Below are 19,005 nucleotides of genomic sequence, written 5' to 3'. Positions count from 1 at the left end.
TCTTAGCTCTCCTGCCCATTTTTTGATGGGGTTGTTTATTTTTATTGTGTTTAATCAGCTCTTTGTATATCTTTGTGATCAGTCCTTTGTCATTAGTATTGTATGTAAATATTTTCTCCCCATCAGAGGGGGTGTTTCTTTGTTTTGTGTAATGTCTCTTTTGCTGTACAGAAGCTCATTAACTTGACGTAATCCCAGCTGTTTATCCTTGCCTTCACTATCCTTGCTTTGAGTGATATATCGTTAAAGATGTTATTGGGGTGTACGTTGTGAAGTGTTTTGCCTACCCTTTCTTCTAGATATTTTGTGGCTTCAGGTCTTATGTCTAGTTCTTTAATCCATTTCGAGGTGGTTTTCGTGCATGGTGCAAGGTAGTAGTCTAGCTTTATTTTTTGCACATAGCAGTCTAGTTTTCCCAGCAGCATTTGTTGAACAAACTTTCTTCATTCCATTGTATATTCTTGCTCCTTTGTCAAAAATTAGCTGTCCATAAGCCTGTGCTTTGTATCTGGGTTTTCTATTAGAATCCACTGTTCTCTTTGTTTGTTCTTGTTCTACTACCACACAGTTGTGATTATTATGGCTTTGCAGTATAGCTTAAAATCTGGGCCTGTGATGCCTCTGGTCTCTTTCATTTTAGTCAGGAGAGTTTTGGCTATTCGAGGTTTTTTGTGGTTCCATATAAATCTCATCAATATTTGTTCTATTTCTTTGAAGAATGTCATTGAGGTTTTTATTGGAATAGCATTAAATTGTATATCGCTTTTGGTAGGATGGCCATTTTAATGATGTTAATTCTTCTGATCCATGAGCAGGCTATGTCTTTCCATTTCTTTGTGTCTCCTTGTATCTGTGAGTCTTTTGTGAGAACCCTTGGAGTCATCTCAAGTGCCTTAATTTAATTGCTTGTGCAAAAACGACACTTTTTTCCCCAAATGAAGTCACACTCACCGGTTCTGGGAATGGGGATAAAAACATCTTTTTTTTTTGGTGGGGGGTGGTGTTCACAGTTTCAGTGAGAGCACTAAAGTGGTCTGAACCCCCTGTGAGAACCATATCCAAGAAGGAAGCAGGGAAAGTACCCTTCTTGGCAATACTTTAAATCAGCTTAAAATTCACCATTTCAAGTGTCTAGTTCTGTCACCTTGAGTATGTTCACATTGTTGTGCAGTGGTCTCTGCATCACTGTGAAAACCTGTCCTCGGGCCCTCCCTCCCAGCGCTGCAAAGCTAGCCACAGGCGCTTCAGAGAGAGTTCAATCCCCAGCCAGGGAGGTGACCCACATGGCGTGGCAGACCTCTCCTGTCTTGCCTGCTGCTCCCCTCAGCAGTGTACTTTGTCGATCCACCTGTTCCGCTCCCCACCCTGTCTCTGGTGAATTATCTCACTGCACCTACACCTCTGTCCTGTGCCCCAGTTCTATATGCATAAACAAATAAATATTTAAAAAAATAAAACTAAAAACCTTTCTATCCCAAACTGAAACTCTGTATCTCTTAACACCACCATCCCCATACCCCTTCCCACAAGCTATTACTTTTTAAAATTTCTTTCCTTTTTTTTTTAATTTTTAGAAGTGCTATGTGATCATTAAAAAAAAGTCTTCCTAGTCATTTGAAAACTGCTTTAAGAAATTGTTGAGACGTATTTTGCTTATCATATAATTCATTCTCTCCAGGCGTGCACTTCCCTGACTTTTTAGTAGATGCATGGGGTTGTGCAGCCCTCACCATCAGCGCCACAGAGTGTTTTCGTCACTTGGTGAACTCCTTCATGCCATTTCAGAGTTAGTTCCCTTTCTGTGGCATTTATATAGTTCTGCCCTTTGAGGATAAAACTTTCATTAAAACTTTAAAATTTTTCTTAATTGTAAAAATATGCAGAAATACAATCCTATCACCTGGGAGCTCATTAGAAATGTAGAATTTCAGGCCCCCACCCTAGACCCACTGAATCTGAACCTGTATTTTAACAAGAGCCCAGGGAATCCTTAAGCATGTTTTATTTACAGAAATACTAAGACATTGTATCTAGTGTATGACTGTCTGTTCCCTTATAACTTATTTGGAGTATCCCCCAAATCTGGGAACATTTTAAGACCCATTATAAGATCTATTATATGATCTATTTAACCAGACACACACAGGGCTTCCCATCATTTTCGCTAGTGTAGAAAACTGTGATGACCACCTTGCTAGGTAAATCTTCATGCATAACTTTATATTCACTTGGTAGTGATTCTATTTCTAGCATAATTATACTGCTAAAACTTGGAAGGTGGATGCTGATCAGTAGAGTTGCTCATTCAATATTTTGTCTTCCTGGAAACTGAACCTCAAGTGAGCAGGTAATGGAATATCTGGACCCCCAAACCTGCAATGTCAGAGCATCACTGCTGAATGAAAGGAATGGTTGAACAAAACCAGCACAAATTGTGACGTACATGTTGTTAGTAAGCAGAGGTAAAATAGACGGGGCAAAACGCTGAAACTTTCTCATCCATTGCAATCCTATCCTCACTACCCTTCTAGCTTCTACTAGTCAGTTCTGCCATGCAAGCAGCCCACATATCATTCTAGGAACTCCTGCTGCTTCCCCAACTAGAGTTCACGAGCCATGGTGGGAAGTCGTGGTCATGGGAACAATGGCCTCTTCTTCAGAAGGCACCTGGTTTCCAATTCAGCTCTCTGACCTGCTGCAAAGATTGTAGTGTCTCTCACTTTATATTTTGCTACTTAAATTTATGTACTTTTATTGAGATGACATTGGTTTGCACATTGTATGTGATTCAGAAGGACAGGACCACACTTTTCAGATTATGTCACCACACAACACCCACGACCAAGGCACCCACAGTCCACCAGAGTTCATTGACACTCTGTGCAGTTTGGTCTAACCTCCCCATTCACTGTTGTAGCCTCACTTTTCAGTCAGATTTTTAGGGTGACTTTTGGTTTGGTGCTACCTGTTCCTTATTTCCTTTCTCTGGTTTCCACATATAGGTGAAACCATCCGAAGCTTTGTCTTTCTTCATCCGATTTATTTGCTCAGCACCATTCCCTCCAATTCTGTTCATATTGTCACAGCAGCAGGAGTTCATCTTTTGTTTTTAAACAGCGGAAGAGTGTTCTGTTGTGTTCATGCACCACACCTTCTTACTCCACTCATATGTCCTTTGTGCACATAGATTGTTTCCATTGCTTGGCTACTGCAGATAGTGCTGCAGTGAACAGTGCAGCGAGGAATCTGTGTGTTTGCCTTCTTTGGGCTGATACTTAGGAGTAGAATTTTTGATCACATGGTAGATCTGGTGTTAATATCCATGCTGTTTTCCACAGCGACTGGACTGGTCTACCTTCCTGCCAACGTGATGGAGGATTACTTTCTCTCTACATCCTGTCAATACTTGTTGCTTCTGGTCGTTTTGCTATGGACCAATCTCACAGGTGTGAGATAGTATCTCACTGTGGTTTTGATTTGCATTTCCCTGATAGTGGCAGTGAGGATTTTTTCATATGCCTGTTGGCCATCTGCATGTCTTTGGAGAAGTGTCTGTTTAACTCGTCTGCTCATTTTCTGACTGTTGTTGTTAGTGAGTTGTATGAGTTCTTTGTAAATTTTGGATATCAGCCTCTTGTCACATGATGTACAAATATTTTCCTCCATTCTGTTGGGTGTCTGTTCATTTTAATGATAATTTCTTCCACTGTGCAGAAGCTTTTAGACCAGATAAGGTACCTTCAGTGTGGTATGGCAGGGTAACATTTGTGTAGTCTGGCTTTTCCATTCCTTGTCATTGGAGTTGTGTCCCCAAAGATATCCCCAGAAGCCAAAGTGGTGAAATGTTTTAATCTATGTTTTTGTCTATGCATTTTATGGTTTTGGGTTTTCTATCCAAGTCTTTACTCCATTTTGAGTTCATTTCTGTGCATGGTATGAGACAGTGATCTAGTTCTATTCTATTGTATGTGGCTGTCCAGTTTTCCCACTGCCATTTGTTGAAGCGTGTAGTCTCTTAGTGTTTACCAGACTCCCTGGTTCCTAGGTTCTCAGGAAGTTTGTAAGGCCACCAGGCCTTGCACACCCTCTTATTTGCTCCATTGCCAGGTTCATTAGGTTGAGGAAAGCTGTGTGTCTAAGAGCAGGAGTCTGAATTTTTCCATTCCCTTGTCTACACGAATGTCATGTTCTTTGAATTTTCTACTGGTCCATCTCTGAAAGAACCAGCTCTTCTTTGACTGAGGTTAGGGTAGGTGAGTAAGTGATGCAAGTGGTTCAGGTCAGTTCACTGCCACAGAGGCTTTCGGACCTCTGGTAACCGCACAGTGTGTGCCGGGCCTCCCTCTCTATTCCTTTGGACAGTACTTCTCATGCCAGAGTGTGCAGTGCTCCTCTGTAAGGGCTTGGGCAGGCCACTGGACCCTCTCCTGGGGGTTCTGGTTCAGGACGTCTGTGGATGAGGGCAGGTTTCTGGTGGTGCGGCCAGGTTGGAGCCCCGCTTTCTGAGCCACTGCTCTGGACTTCCCCTCTTTCCCTGCAGTCACGTCTGAGGAGGGCAAGCAGGCCTGGAGGACTGGTGTGTTTGAGGCTCTTGCGGCCAGCGATTCTGTCCAGGCCTCTAGATGCAGCACCAGTTAGTGCTTCTTAGCTAATAGAGAAGTTTTAGGTTGGCCCTTCAGAGTAGAAGGAACAGCAGCTCATTCCTGTTACTTCAAGCTGTGGAGTGGAATTTTTGAGTTGTTTAGGGATGTGGGGAACTTGGGAGATAAGTCCTGGAGGCCCAGGTCCTTAGTGCCCTGTGGGAGCTTGACTGAGAATGCCCACAATGCACTGAAAGGCCTCGCTGCCGACTGCTCTTATATTTCTGTGGGCTCTTGCTGGGCTGAACGGCATAACCTTTCACCCCCAACTCTTTCTGTTGACTTCCTCTCTTCCCCATGGGATTTCCCCTCCACATAAGGCAGAGCAGCTGTCCCTGGAAAGGCCCCGGCCCCCGCCCAGTGGACATGGGGAGTGATCTGTGGATCCTCAAATTGCTTTGTCATCTGGAGGCCTTGAGGTTGACTCTTTTGCTTTATCCCCAAAGTTTAAGGACAACTAATGGTTTCCCTTTATCTTGAGTGCCAGGTCATCTGTTAACAGGTCTTTCCAGGCCTGGTGGTGGCTGTATGTTGTTTCACTAGATTCGCCCTGCAGGTGATTGCCGATTTGGTATAATTCAGAGGTACCTTATAACATTTGGTTTGGACGTGCACCTGTGAGAACTAACACCGGAAGTCGCAGAACAAACCAGCCTGTCAAGCTAGTGTTACACATTTCTCTATCTGTCAGCTGAGGGACATCACTGCCTCGTGGAGACCTTAGTCCCCCTTCTCCTCCCATCTTGGGAGTTTGCACCAGAGTGTTGCATCTGTGAAGCAGTATTTCCCTTCTGTTTCCTGGTGGCCTAGTGGAACCAGCATCTTGCTTTTGGTTCCACTAGGCCACCTGAGCAGGAACTTGAAAGCTGCAGTCATACAGTATTTCTGTATCGATCCCCCCCAGCAGCACAGGGTAATTACAGCTCCCCCGTGGACGTGTGGCTCTTTAGAAGTCTGTAGTGTTCTGAGAGTTCTGACATTAGGTCATTTTGAAGAAAGTATTTTCTAGGGTCTTTACTTTCTATAAATTGATAGAAATCAGGGGCTCTTCTCAATCTTTAATGTGCGACATGCTTCGGTTAGTCATATTCCTGCTACATATCTGCCGAGCTGGGGATGTTGTGGGGTAAGGATGCCATCTCATTTTTCTAGTGAGCAAGGGCTAAATTGCGCTGTGGTGCTTGAGAGTGAAATTATTAAATATCAATGCGGATAATAAATGTGAAGTAGCTTGCAAAACTTTCGATATTATAGTTGTTTCAGTGAAAACACAGCTGCTAAGATGCTTTAGACACTTTTCTAGCTATAATTGAGAAGTACTTTTATAAAGGCCATTTAAGCTTAGATCTGTCATGCCTTTGGGTCATTAAGAAACACCCTGAGTAGAGGTGACTATAATGCCCAATGGCAGCATTGAGGGCCCAGTATCCCCAATAGACCAAGGACTCTTTTGTCATGTGGTTTATTAATTAGTTAGTCAACATTTGACTAATACAGTTTATTCCATTTGGAGCTAATGTTACACTAAGTTTTCTTCAGTAATGAATGATTTGGGGTGAGCATCCATGCTACTTTAAGGTGTGGTGCTAGTATTTCATGAGATAAATTGAATGAGGCATGAGGTTTGAACCAGTAGCTGAAAATGTGAGGGAAAACTTGCCCGAAAAGACATAAAAGCTAAATTAGAGCAGTTAATTGGAAAGAAAGCAAGTCCACCCAATATTTTATAGCTTAGAAGCCAAGAACATGAAAGAAAAGAAACCCTTATCTAGTTTTGTGTCGTTAGTCAACTTCCCTGGAGTATTACGGAGCTGTTGACAGTGTTGTGGTATTTTACCTCAGCAGGAAGCTGACAGGAATGGAGGGAGTATTGCTAGACCTTGATAGCAGTCTTTTGGTAGTGTGCTTGTGAAGCCCTGTGAGATCAGCCTCCATTTGGGGCAGAGTGGACCACTTCTGCCCTTCAGTCTGATAAAAGCCCTTAATGTCAGGCCACAGATGGAATTTCCACACTGTGCTCTGGGGACTGGCGACAAATTTTTTTTTGTGAAAATTCTGTGTGACACTACTAGACAGACTTGCAGGGAGGGGAGTGGGGGAAGTGCTATTCAGCTGTTATCTTTACTTATCGCCCCGCCCTCAGAAGTCCAGATGGAGGAACCATGCTCAGATGGCCTCTTGGCAGGACTGGTGCTGTTTTGTGTTTTGAGGCCTAGCTTTGTAAAGTAGGATGGCCCCTTGATTATTTTTTTTTCCTAGTCAAAACCTTTCTGGATTTCTCCATAATTAGAAAATATAATTTTTAAAATATAAAGGTGGAAAATCACTTTTCTGGGTTTTAATACGTTCTCCCATTTTATCAGTATAAACTAGAATTTCCTCAGATTTTTAAAGGCTAATCAAGTCAGCATCTGTGAAGATAACCAAAGGGATATACACTGAGATTTATTTTTACTTTGTTCTAGAAGTTGTTTATAAAATTTTAAGATAAAGAAAGCCAAAGCACACAGTACCATGTAAGAAATCAAGTTGTTTTTATTTATGCCAGAAAAAGGAAAGAAAGATAAAATCAGCCTCAAACTCTCAAAAAAGCTCTATCAACTAGGATGATGGGAGGTTTTTTTTTTTTTTTTTGAGGTATGAGGCCCGTTTGACATCAGTGACAGAAAAGTCACTGATTTCCCAGGATCCTGCCTTTTCAAATCATGTAGCATTTGCGAATGCTGATGTTCATCTGGCAATTCCATTTTCTACAGAAGGGTAGCTATGGGTGACAGGGTATTCTCAGGACATTAACCACCCCCCAAAGCCACAGGCCTTTCACACGGTGGCACCATCAGCTGGATTCTGGGGAGGAGATGCCAGTCCAGACCATGGCTGTTCACTTGACTGTTCTGACACATACACAAGTGATTCTTATGGATGTGTGTGAGTGTATGCGTCGGGCTGCTAATTGCTGGGTGAAATTTGCATTTGAGTTCAGATATGGGAGCTGACATCTGTGAAAGCAGCAATAAGACTAGTGAGTGTGGGTGACTCAGATATGCACATGAACCTGTGGCTTTACAGTAAGAGAACATAAAAACACATTTTTTACTTAACTTAGATCATTTGAAATGAGGTAGAAGTCCAAAGAGGGGGTTTTGACTAGGACAAAGGTGCCCCTGGAATGAGTGACAGCTTGGTGAGCTGGAGGGAGGCAGAGGGAGGTAAAAAGCACAGCCATTAAGGTACCGTCACAGCGGATGGCTTCTGGGGCCTGAGGGATCTCTTCTTGGGGCCTGTCTCCTCTCTGTGCTTGTGCCAGTGTGTCTCTGAGTTGGCCTCTGGGTCTTCTCTGGTCTCTGTCTGTATGGCTCTGTCTCTCATCCTCCTGGCTTCATCCTCCTGGCCTAAAGAGCTGCTCTAGGAACTCTTGTCAGGCAGAGTGGCCAGGGTTGAGGTCACATCTGATTTCTGGCCAGTGCAAAAATGCCCTAAGTAGCAAAGGTAGGTACACCTCAAAGCCTCACATGCCGAGCAGGTCACACTCATATGATACCTGTCACAAGGGTGGGGCAAGAGAAGGGGCAGAGAGAGCGGGGAGTTGTGGAATCTTGTTTACTTTGGGGCTCACAGCCTCAGCCCCACCCTTTCCCTGACAAACTTCCCCCGCATTTCTCCTTTTGCATTACTTTCATCCTTGCTCATCTCCAGGAGATATTCCCAGAATTCTGAATGCTTCTTTTGACTTTCTCTTGTGCAGAAACCATTCCTCACGGGAGTCATTATTACAGCTCCCGTTAATTTTCATGTTCAGTGCTGCAAAGGAGAGGAAATGAGGGAGGGTGGGTGGTGACTCAGGAAGCTGGGGAAATATCTCTTATTATGTCTAGAATTTTCCCCTTGAATATTTAAAAGCCTACCTCAAGCTGTTCTGGCCTTAATTTTCAGATTGCTATTTTTCCTTTGACCTCTTTCCTTTTCCTTTGCCTCGAGGGTTCCAGTGCCTCCTAAGGATGGTAGTAGTGACAGATAGTCACTACTATTGAAAGATTACCTTGCAGCAGTTTGAGTTTACTGCTGGCAGTAGACTTCTGGCACAGCTCTGAGAAGCAGAAGGTGTTACAGGGCAACCCCCGATGTGAACTGGGTTGCCTGACTGTGGGTCCTCACCCATGTGTTTAAAAGGGACTTATAATAAAATTCAACTGCAGGCACACACAAAAAGGTTAATAATGGGTTTAATTACAAGGGAAAGGGAAATGAATAACTTAGGAAAAGAGAGAGAGAGAGAGAGAAATAAGTTTGTTAATGCATTCTACCAGTTCTGCTGACCTTGAACTCCAACATCATGCTGAAAGCCGGTGAAAAGCTAACAGCTAAGCCTCAAGCCATGAGGCCAAGAGGTCCCCCCACCCAAGCCTGAAATGTCTGGTTTTACATACAAACAAAATGACTGCTTAACTCCGCCCTTGGGTCCTTCCTTTGGTGATGCTGGGATTTGTAGTTCGGTGTGTGGAGTAGGGGTGGGGTCCACAAAACCTGTATCTGTAGAATTCATTCAAGACATCCTTTCCCTCTAACAAAGGAACTCTCTTAGGGTCAGTAACAACTTGGGGTTTTAAAAAAGGCTGCTGTCATCCACAATAATTTAAATCACCTTCCTAAGCTGTTTACCTTGATTTTTTCTTCATTTATCTTCCACTTGAATCAGTGTCTTAAAATCTCCTTCATTTTTTAAAATCACCAACATAGGTTATTTCCTTTTTTAAATAATGTCAAAATTTAAAATTTATGAATTGAAAAAACTGACTTGGGATGAAAATAATCTTTCATTTCTCCTCCTTGAAGTGATCATGCTTGAGAATTCACCTTTTAGCTTTCTGGTCATTTGTCTTAAGCATGGATAGGTATTTTCTACCAAAAAAGAAAAAAATCACATTGTAGGTGGTGGCTTATAACCCCCCCTTTTTTTTTTTTCAGTTTTTTAGTTTTAATTGTAAAATACTCATAAAATTGTGAGCCAGTTTTCCTAAATGTTCAATAGTCTAAGGGAAAATTTTAAAATAGTGTACTGAAAACACACAATCTTCAAAGAAACAGCCTCATTGGATACCAAGACTTCACTGTAGCCATAATTTAAGCTTAAGTAAAGTCACTTCGTTTTCTGCAACATTGGTAACATCTTATGAGCTTTTTAAAGTTGTAAGGTCATTTCCTACAAAGGCAAGGCAGATAGACACAGAGAAGCTCATTGAGGCAGAGATGGGGAGCCTGGGCCCATGCTGAAGTCCATGCTCCACAGTTAACTTCCCCATGACCTTGAGAACTCCCTAGGCATCCTGACTCTCCTCAGTAACTGCCTTTAAAAACATACAACTCTGGGCCCTCCCTGGTAGCTTAGTAGGTTAAAGCACAGCACTAAGTAGTGAAAACCACTTCAGCATGAGTTCGATCCCCAACCCGGAGGTGACCCACATGGCGCGGCAGACCTCTCCTGACCCGCCCGCTGCTCCCCTCATCAGTGTACTTCATCAGTCGGCCTGTTCTGCTCCCCACTCTGTCTCTGGGGAATCCTCTCACTGCCCCTGCACCTCTGGCCTGTACCCCAGTTCTGTATGCACAAATAAATAAATCTTTAAAAATATATATATATACAACCCTACCTCCTAGTGCTCTGGCTACTATATTGTACATTATTCTAATTGTAATATGAAGAATAAATTGTGAACAACCTTTAAATCCACCTTTCAGCACATCTGCGATTACTTCCCTAGAATAAATGCCTGTAAGTAGGTCTTCTCCAAAGCATGCCAGCCCCACTGCTGCCGGTAGCGTGGGAAGAAGGCTCCAGTCTCTATTTCTTGATAGAATCTACTTAAACAACTTAGAGTGTTGTGCAGCCTGTCTCCTTGTGTGATATTTGCATCTCTGGTTACTACTAAATTTAAGTATATTTTATGTGTTCTTTGGTGAGCTATCTATTCATAACCATTCTCCAGTTTTAAATTTGGATGCTTGTCCATGAATCCCAGAGTAAGACCCTTTGGTCTATACTGTATATACACATTTTAAGTGGGAAAAGGGGATTATGGGTTGAGATTCTCAGAGTCATATTTCTACCTAAGAACCGCAAAATAATACAATTGGTGGATTTTTCTCTTTGATATGATATTGGATGTTTTATATGCCATTTGTCAACACTCCATGATATTGATTAGACAAGAGGTTAAAGCCAATGGCTGCATTCAGATTGGAGGCATTTCAAGGGGTTTTACTTACCTTTTTTATTCTACTAGTCAAACTGGAATGCAAAAGTTTCATCTTTTGGCTTATGACATACACTTTTAAATATTAAACATCATCTACTTGAGAAAAACATGTATGTTCCATGTGCAATTTGGTATCAGTAGCTTTGGGGGTCTGTGTCTGGAAAGTAGTGAAGATTTTCTTTCTTTCTGTTTGTTTGCCAAGTGATGCTAAATCAGTAATAATACTGATTTGAAAAGGTGCAAAATCACACAATGACTATTTACAGTAAAAATAATTTATAATGCAGCATTAAAGTCATATTGTTCAATATGATCTTATAAAATATAGTTGCTGTCCTCTTGCTGCCTAACACAATTTCTCAATTTCAAAAGGAAAACTATATGGATCCTACTAGTTACAAGATATTTGCTAAATTTGGGCAGGCAGGAAGACAAAATATAAGATGCAAACTTCGCTGTCTTTTCATCCTGAATGCTTCTAACAAACAGGCTTTTGTAGATATAGCAAATGCCTGAAATAATTAATGTTGTACTCAGATGTTGACTCATAAATCAGACTGTAGGATTACACTTCAAAAATTGCAGAATTGAGACTCAGTCTTAGAAAATTTGGACTTCATTTTAATCTTCCTATTGTGAACATCTATTTCATTTTGAAAACTCAGCATATTTTATTTCTGCCAAACATAGAGCTCACAAACCAGTGTTTGGTGTCTGTTTATTTTCCTTCAAGGAGAATACAGTTCTTTGCCCATATTATCAAAGCTCCAGACTGATACCTGCCAGCTGGCATTATTCGGTGTGTCCAGGAATGCCCATGGTACACACACCGTTTGGCTGTGTAGCCAAGCCTATTATATTAGTTGAATTTTAGCCTTCTACTTGAATTCAGATCTCTCACAATGTGGGGTATAAATTAGAAAATGAGGTTACTCATTTTGTTGAACCCCAGATCCCCAACATATCATGGAGCCTCAAAATAGGCACTGCCATGGACTTTCCTTGGGGGGAGGTGCCTTTTGTTATTGTTGAGCTGGGATTATTGCAGCTGATTGGCCCAAATGGATATAAAGCAACAGCATAGTTGAGGAGGAGAATAAACCTTGAGATTCTCTTCGTCTGTATTTGTGGCAGCCAGCATGTGCGTTGTGTGTGTGGTATGTTGTATGCTTGAGTGCAGTCGATTGGGAAATTGATACCAGCGCGATGCATTGTTATCAACACATCTCCTATATGTGACCTAAAACCACACCGCCCGTTTGTCAGGCTCCCTGGTGTGCTCTGGGTTCAGAGCAAATTAACCTCCAAGTCACAGATGCTGAAGCGCTGCGGGCACTGAGGCTAAGCCACTCTTGGGTGGGGGCAGGGAGGAGGGTTAGCTTGTGCTGACAGGCAAGCTGAGAAATTGTTCTCCATCTCAGTCGGTTAATTATTGCAGCTTCCCAGTGTGTATGGAAGGAGGATGAGAATAATATCCATAGAGATTATTTTCCTTTATTATGTGTTCACCTGCTGTTCACTGTGAAGGTTGCAGGGAGAAAAGGTAAGCAGGGGCTAACTTGTGAAAATTTAGGGTCTGCGAGCTTGCTGTGTGTACCTCTCTAGTGCTGAGGGGTGAGGGTGGGGCAGGGCTGACACCAAATTTTTAGATCTATTTTTAGTGTTGAGGGCAAATTTTATAAAGATGAACGGCTGCTGCTCCTTTTTAAAAAATTCCCTTTTGCATTCTAAAAATAGTTGTTGGAAATAAGTTTGTGAATTGTTTATTAAAGACTCAGAAATTCAACTGAGCATGTTTCTTTATAAATAAAGAAAAAATCACCTTGCACCTCCTGTGTGAAAGCAGATGTGCACTTAGGAGAAAAATAAGACTTCTGGTTATTAACATCAGTGTCAGAATGTAGATGAAAATTCAGAATTTTCTGTTCTGGACTGTTATTTTCAGACCTTCCAAATCCTGTTCATTTCTTTAAAAAAATGTTAATTTTTAAAAAATTTATTTTAAAAACTTTTCTCTTTTTGGGGGGAGCATAGAAGAACTGGGGTGTTAGAAAGAGGAGGGGGTGAGAAGTTTCACCAGAGACAGAGTGGGGAGCAGAGAAGGCAGATGGACTGAAACACACTGCTGAGGGGAACAGTGGGGAGACAGGAGAGGTCTGCTGTGCCCTGTGGGTCACCTCCCTGACTGGGGATCGAACTCTGCCTGTTGCCGTGATAGTGCTGAGACTTAACACCTAGGCCACCAGGGAAGCCTAAATCCTACTCATTTCTTATGGCCAAACTGGCATGTTATCCCTTTTGGGGGGGGGTGTTGGTGTTTCCATCATATAGAATCAGTGGCCCTGATTCTGTTCTTAGTAGTAGTACACGCATCCCTGGCCTGAACACTTTGTATTGTGGGGTAGTAATCACTGTTATTTGATGCAGGCCAGGCACTGTTCCAAACTCAGTTCATGTATTAATTTATTTAGTTGTCATAACAACCCTTGGACTAGAAGCTGCCATTAATTGTCATTTTGAGGATGAGTTGGGCTAAATAATGGCTCCTAAGTATGTCCATCTCCTAATTCTCAGAACCTGTGAATGTATTGCCTTATGCGTCAGAAGGGACTTTGCAACTGTGGTGAAGTTAAAGCTCTTAAAGATCTGGCCAGTTATAATCACCAGGGTTCTTATAAAAGGAGGGCATATGGGCAACAACAGTAGGAAGGGAAATTGGACAACATCAAAATTAAGAACTCTGCTACCTCAAAGGACACAGTCAATAGGCTGAAGGGACCGTGGAATGGGAGAAAATGCAAATCACATATCAGGAAACCAGTCAATATCCAAAATAATAAGGAATTATAACTCAACGAAGCAAATAACCTGATTAAAACTGGGCCAACCATCACAACAGACTTTTCTCCAAAGATTGAGAGCTGCTCGATAGCGTACGAAAAAATGCTTAATATCACTAATCACTATGGGGATGCAAATCAAAGTCACAGTGAGATACCACCTCACACCCGCTAGAGTGGCTACTGTTTTAAAATAACAAGCCAGGAAATCACAAGTGTGGCATGGCTGTGGAGAGATCGGAACTCTTGTGTATGCTTCGTAGAAATGTAAAATGGCTCAGCTGCTTTGAAAAGCAGTATGATGGTTCCTCAAAAATGAAAAAGAATTTCTGTAGGATCCAGCAGTTTCATTTCTGGGTACACATGCAAAAGAATGGAAAGCGTAGTCTCAAAAGAGGTATTTGCACACCTATGTTCATAGCAGCCTTATTCACAATAGCTAAGGTAGAAGCAACCCAAATTTCCATCAGTGGATGAATGAATAAACAAAATGTGGTCTCTACTATTGTTCAGCTTTAAAAAAGAAAGATTCTCACACGTGCTACAACATGAATGAACTGAGTGAAGTAAGCCAGCACAAAAACAAAAACACCATAATTTTGTTTATATGAGGTATCTAAAGAAGTAGAATGGTGGTTGCCCTGAACTGGGGACAAGGCAGAGGGGAGTGTTGTTTATGGAGACAAGGGTTTCAGTTTTGTGAGGTGAAGAAGTTGTGGAGATTGGTTACAGACACCATGGATGTACTTAATATGACTGACTTATACTCCTTAAATGATTAAAATGGTAAGTTTATGTTATATATTTTACCACAATTATTTTTTTTTTGAAGAAATGAAGAGGCAAGAATAGCAGAGCCAGTGACAATGAAAGCCGAGGTGGGAAAGAGCTAGAGAGTCTGAGAGAGAGAGCACTGGTGAAGCCAAGTTGCTGGACCTGAAGTTTGAGGAAGGAGCCACAAGTGAAGAAATGCAGGTGACCTCTAGAGGCTGGAAAAGGCCAGAACTCTCCACAGCATCTAGAGGGGACTTGGCTGCCAACTCCATGTTAGCCTAGTCAGTTTCTGGACTCCTGGCCCTCAACTGTAAAAGGATAAATTTGTGTTGTTTATAATCACTAAATTGTTAATTTGTTTGAGTAACAATAAGAAACTAGCATAGGATTATTCAGCTCGGGGAGGTTTAGACCTTGTGAGAGGTTACCCCGTCACTGGAAGTCTGATTAAGAGCTGGTCCTTGTGCCTCCTTCACCAGGGTTCCAGCCTTCCTGGGTGATGAGGTCCTAGGGAACAGGGGCCCTCTGGAACCCTACCCCATGCCATATGCCTGGTACATAACAGGTACATAATAGCTCCCATGGAAGGATAAAATGGTGAGGCACTGCTGATTTTTCTTCGTTTCCCTGCTGCTCTGTCCTGGAAGCCATGGGGTTAAATCTAGGAAGCAGTTTTTTAGAAAATAGTTCATTCCCTGCCATTGTACCGTGAATGAGTAGTGTCCTTGAAGTTTTAGTGTCATTGGTAGAGGCCTCTGGGTCTTTGTTGTCTGGTCCCAGTGACACACTGGGCTAGCTGTGCTTACAGGATGCCAGCCAGTAGTCAGAGTCAGGAGGAAGCTGGATCTTGTTCCTGGTGGAAGAACAGGCTGTTTTGAGAAGAACTGGCCAATTTTATAGCTCAACTTGTTCGGTAGTCTGTTTATTAATACTATTTAGCTTTCATCTTTCAATGTCATGTAAAAGCAGATTTTTTTTAAAAGATTTTATTTGGTTATATATACAGAACTGGGGTACAGGCCAGAGGTATAGGGGTGGCGAGAGGATTCACCAGAAGCAGAGTGGGGAGCAGAACAGGCAGATTGACATCGACAAAGTACACTGCTGAGGGGAGCAGCAGGCGAGACAGGAGAGGCCTGCCGCACCATGTGGATCACCTCTGGGGCGGGGATTGAACTTGCACTGAAATGGCCACAGCTTAGCTTCACAGTGCAGCGCTGCACCACCAGGGAGAGCCCAAAGAGCAGCTCTTTCTAAGCAGAGAAGGGATCCCAGCCCTTGCTGCTCTCAGGGTCAGTTTTCCCTGCAAAGTCCTCCCTCTCCCACTTAAGCCTTGGAAACCTGTAATTCACAGAACAAGTTACTAAATTGGGCTTCTGCATGTTTGTTCTGTGTATGTGAGGGGGGGAGACACAGCAGTGTGAGGCCTTCCAATAATATATATTAACCTTTGCCATACATTTATCGGGGGAAAATGGGTGGTTTTTTCCTTTTAATTAGTGAGTGGAGAAGGCCTTTGCAATCATGTCGCAAATCAAAGGAGACTTCATGGAAAAGATTGATGGATTTTACTAAATACAAATGAGAAACTTCTGTACAGAAGTAGAATTGAGGGTAAATAGGCAAATGACAAATGAGAAAAGTTGTGTAACATGAAAGCGCAAGGGATGTCTCTTTAGTATTCAGAGAGCTCTTGGTACCGGAAGGGGGAAGGCAAAGTGCTTATAGGACACTTGACAAAGGGCAACAGGCAGATCGCGGAAAGGAGGTATGTGGTAAGCAAATGGAAATCGGATCAGCCTGGCTCTTATGAACGAAGGGAATGGAAGTTGAATAACGTTTTCTGTTACAGACTAGCAAAAATTAAAAATTTTCAGATAGTAAGAGGAAACCTGCCTCTCTCGTGCGACTGAGGGGCGTGCCATGGAGGCAGTGTTTGGAGGTCAGCTTCACTGTGTTCAAAGTCAGGCCGCACCAAGTATCTGATTCAGAAACTTCACTCTGGGGATTTGCCCCTTGGTGACACTTGTGTTTATATGCAAAATTACCGATAGAGTGATGCTCCATGTAGTGTTGTTTGTAATTGCCGAAGACTGGATCGTTTATGATGGTGATATATATAAATAATTTTCAAAACTGGAGAAAAGGTTTGCACTGCCTCCAGCCCTTTCCCATCACCATTCCAGAAAAGCCAGCGATGCCCCTAATGGTTTCCCTGCTTATTGAGTCAAATGCTACTTCAGCAAAGCCACCTTTTTCCTGGAGTAGTGGAAGTAGAGAGTGAGCACATGTCCGCCGGAGGCCTCGGCCCTGATATCCCACTCTCCCACCTCCCAGCCGCCCCTGCCGCCAACTCTCAGTCTAGCCCTTCCGCCTGGGTGCTTCGGAGCTGAGGCCGCTCTGCTCTGAAGCCGCCTTTCCCGCGTTAGTGCGCCCCTCCGGTACGCGTCGCCGCACACGTACCGCATCTGGGTGCTGCACAGCTCTGACAGAGGATGTCCAAGATGTGGAGTTACAAGGAAGGAAGCAAGATGCAAAATACTGCCTCTTGCGCGAGGAGCCGATTTATGTTAAAAACCAGCAGGCGCACACACGCACTCATGCACACACTGCCCATTAATGGGTCCCAGGGAAGGAGGAGTGGGATCCACTGGGGCGTGGGTGCCCCTTTGCCTCTTGCCTGATAGTCTTGTACAGTTTATTTTTTTGAAGAGTAAGTACCCTTTCAAATTTGTTATTTTTTAATCAAAATGATACATGTTTGAAAACTCCTATGGCTAAAAGGCGTATGAGTATCTTGCAGCTCCCTGTCCTTACTTGTTGGAAATAATCACTTTTCAATTCCAGCTGTCGCTTTTATGTTAGCTGCTGGACTTCTGACCGAGAGCGTGTGCTGCTCTCTTGCTTTGTCTAGTCTAGGCATTATCTGTCGCCTATTATAGAAGTTGAAGACTTTAGTTCACTTACCCCACCCCCTGCACCCCATCCTGCCCCCTGTATGCGCGTACCTCAGGCTTTGGTTTAATCTGTTTTCATTACTGTAGCAGTGTTGATTTTGAGGACCGGAGCAAGAATCTGCTGTACTTAATTTCCTTATGTAACTGAAAGTGAGCAGGTTTTACTGTGGCTTCTCACCCATGTGCTCACAGTCACTAGACACGGCTCAATTTTAGGTGCAGCAGTGGGGTTCATTTTCAAAGGGCGGCTGCGATTAGGAACAAGTTCGTAAGGCCATGAGTGGCCAGCTGTCCTGTCCTAGATAGTGCCCGAAGTGTTCAGCCATCCAAGCCAAAAGCTGCTCCTGCAGGGTGGTGTCCTGTGAAGGGCGGCCAGAACTGGTAGCACCCCAGGAAGCCGTGGGCCAGGGTCCAGCTCCCCTGTGGCGGCCGGGGGCAGTCACAGATGCCACTGCCGAGGCCACACTGCAGCAGTGTCTGTCCTGAAGCTTCTTCCAACCTCCGGGAAGTGTTCTCGGATCCAGCCTCTCCTCAGGCTCTGCCTCTGCCCCGCCTTTCAAATCTGATTGGTCCATTTTCCAAACCAGCTGTTTCTAAGGCTTAATTAGCGCTGGCGCACACTTGAGTTTAATTTAATTGGCTCCAGCAGGCGATCGGCCTGGTGCGTTTCCAAAACCAGCTCTGGGTTCAAAGTCAAAAGCCGGGTCCTGTGCCTGCCCGCACTGTCTCCTGCTGGAGCAGGACAGGTAAGCTTTCATGTATCAGAGTGGTGCTGGCCAGGTTCAGACCTCACTGCGCGCCTGGGAATCTGCGGTGGGTTTTTTCTCTTTTTTTGCCCTAAAACCCAACATGGCTGCGCCAGGCTGGCCATCAAAGGCGAGTGCTGGCACCTTCCTTCGGAGAACCAGGAGCCATGAGGGCTACTGTTATATAATGTTTTGTTTCCCCTTGAAATGCTAATATTTTGTTTGTTGAGTTATCCCAAGACATCCACATTTTCTCATACTGTGAACTAAACAGCACTATAAAGTGCCTCTTAATCTTTCTGCCTCATCTTCCACTCCTTCCTTCTCCCCATCTCCCCTTTTCCCCTTCCTGGAAAAATACTAGTGCCTTCCAGACTGAACTGGTTGCTCTTGAAGCTGTGACCCCGAAGTCCACCAGGAAATTCCTGTTTCCTATTTTCTCGTAATTGACTGTCCAGAGTCCTGGGTCCCTCTTTCTGGCTTTACTCGCTTGATTTGCTGGAACAGTAACTTTCTGAGAGAATATATGGAAACACATTTTTTTTTAAAGATTTTATTTTATTTGTGCATACAGAACTAGGGTACAGGCCAGAGGCTCAGGGGCGATGAGAGGCTTCACCAGAGACAGAGCGGGGAACAGAACAGGCAGATCGACGAAGTACACTGCAGCGGGCAGGTCAGGAGAGGTCTGCCACGCCCTGTGGTCTCCTCCGGGGCAGGCGGGAATCGAACTCATGAGGAAGCGGCTTTAGATTCTCAGTGCTGTGCTTTAACCCGCTGCGCCACCAGGGAGG

General features: G+C 43.5%; 1 protein-coding gene across 5 annotated transcripts in view; it reads left to right on the top strand.

Annotated features, from left to right (window-relative positions):
• Window positions 1-19,005, top strand: part of SH3KBP1 (SH3-domain kinase binding protein 1) — a 287,724-nt gene that overhangs the window by 84,240 nt on the left and 184,479 nt on the right. Inside the window, exon 1 of one of the 5 annotated variants that reach the window (XM_012730362.1) lies at window positions 12,419-12,437. The exons of the other annotated variants lie outside the window; for them this stretch is intronic. The gene's annotated coding sequence lies outside the window, so the exon portion shown is untranslated. Of the gene's footprint in view, window positions 1-12,418; window positions 12,438-19,005 lie in introns of those variants that run through there. 5 annotated transcript variants of the gene reach the window in all.

Source organism: Condylura cristata, unplaced genomic scaffold (genome assembly GCF_000260355.1).
Source record: "Condylura cristata isolate star-nosed mole 26May11 unplaced genomic scaffold, ConCri1.0 scaffold00027, whole genome shotgun sequence".
In the NCBI taxonomy this organism is placed as follows: domain Eukaryota; kingdom Metazoa; phylum Chordata; class Mammalia; order Eulipotyphla; family Talpidae; genus Condylura; species Condylura cristata.
This window is presented reverse-complemented; position numbering and strand designations above follow the sequence as displayed.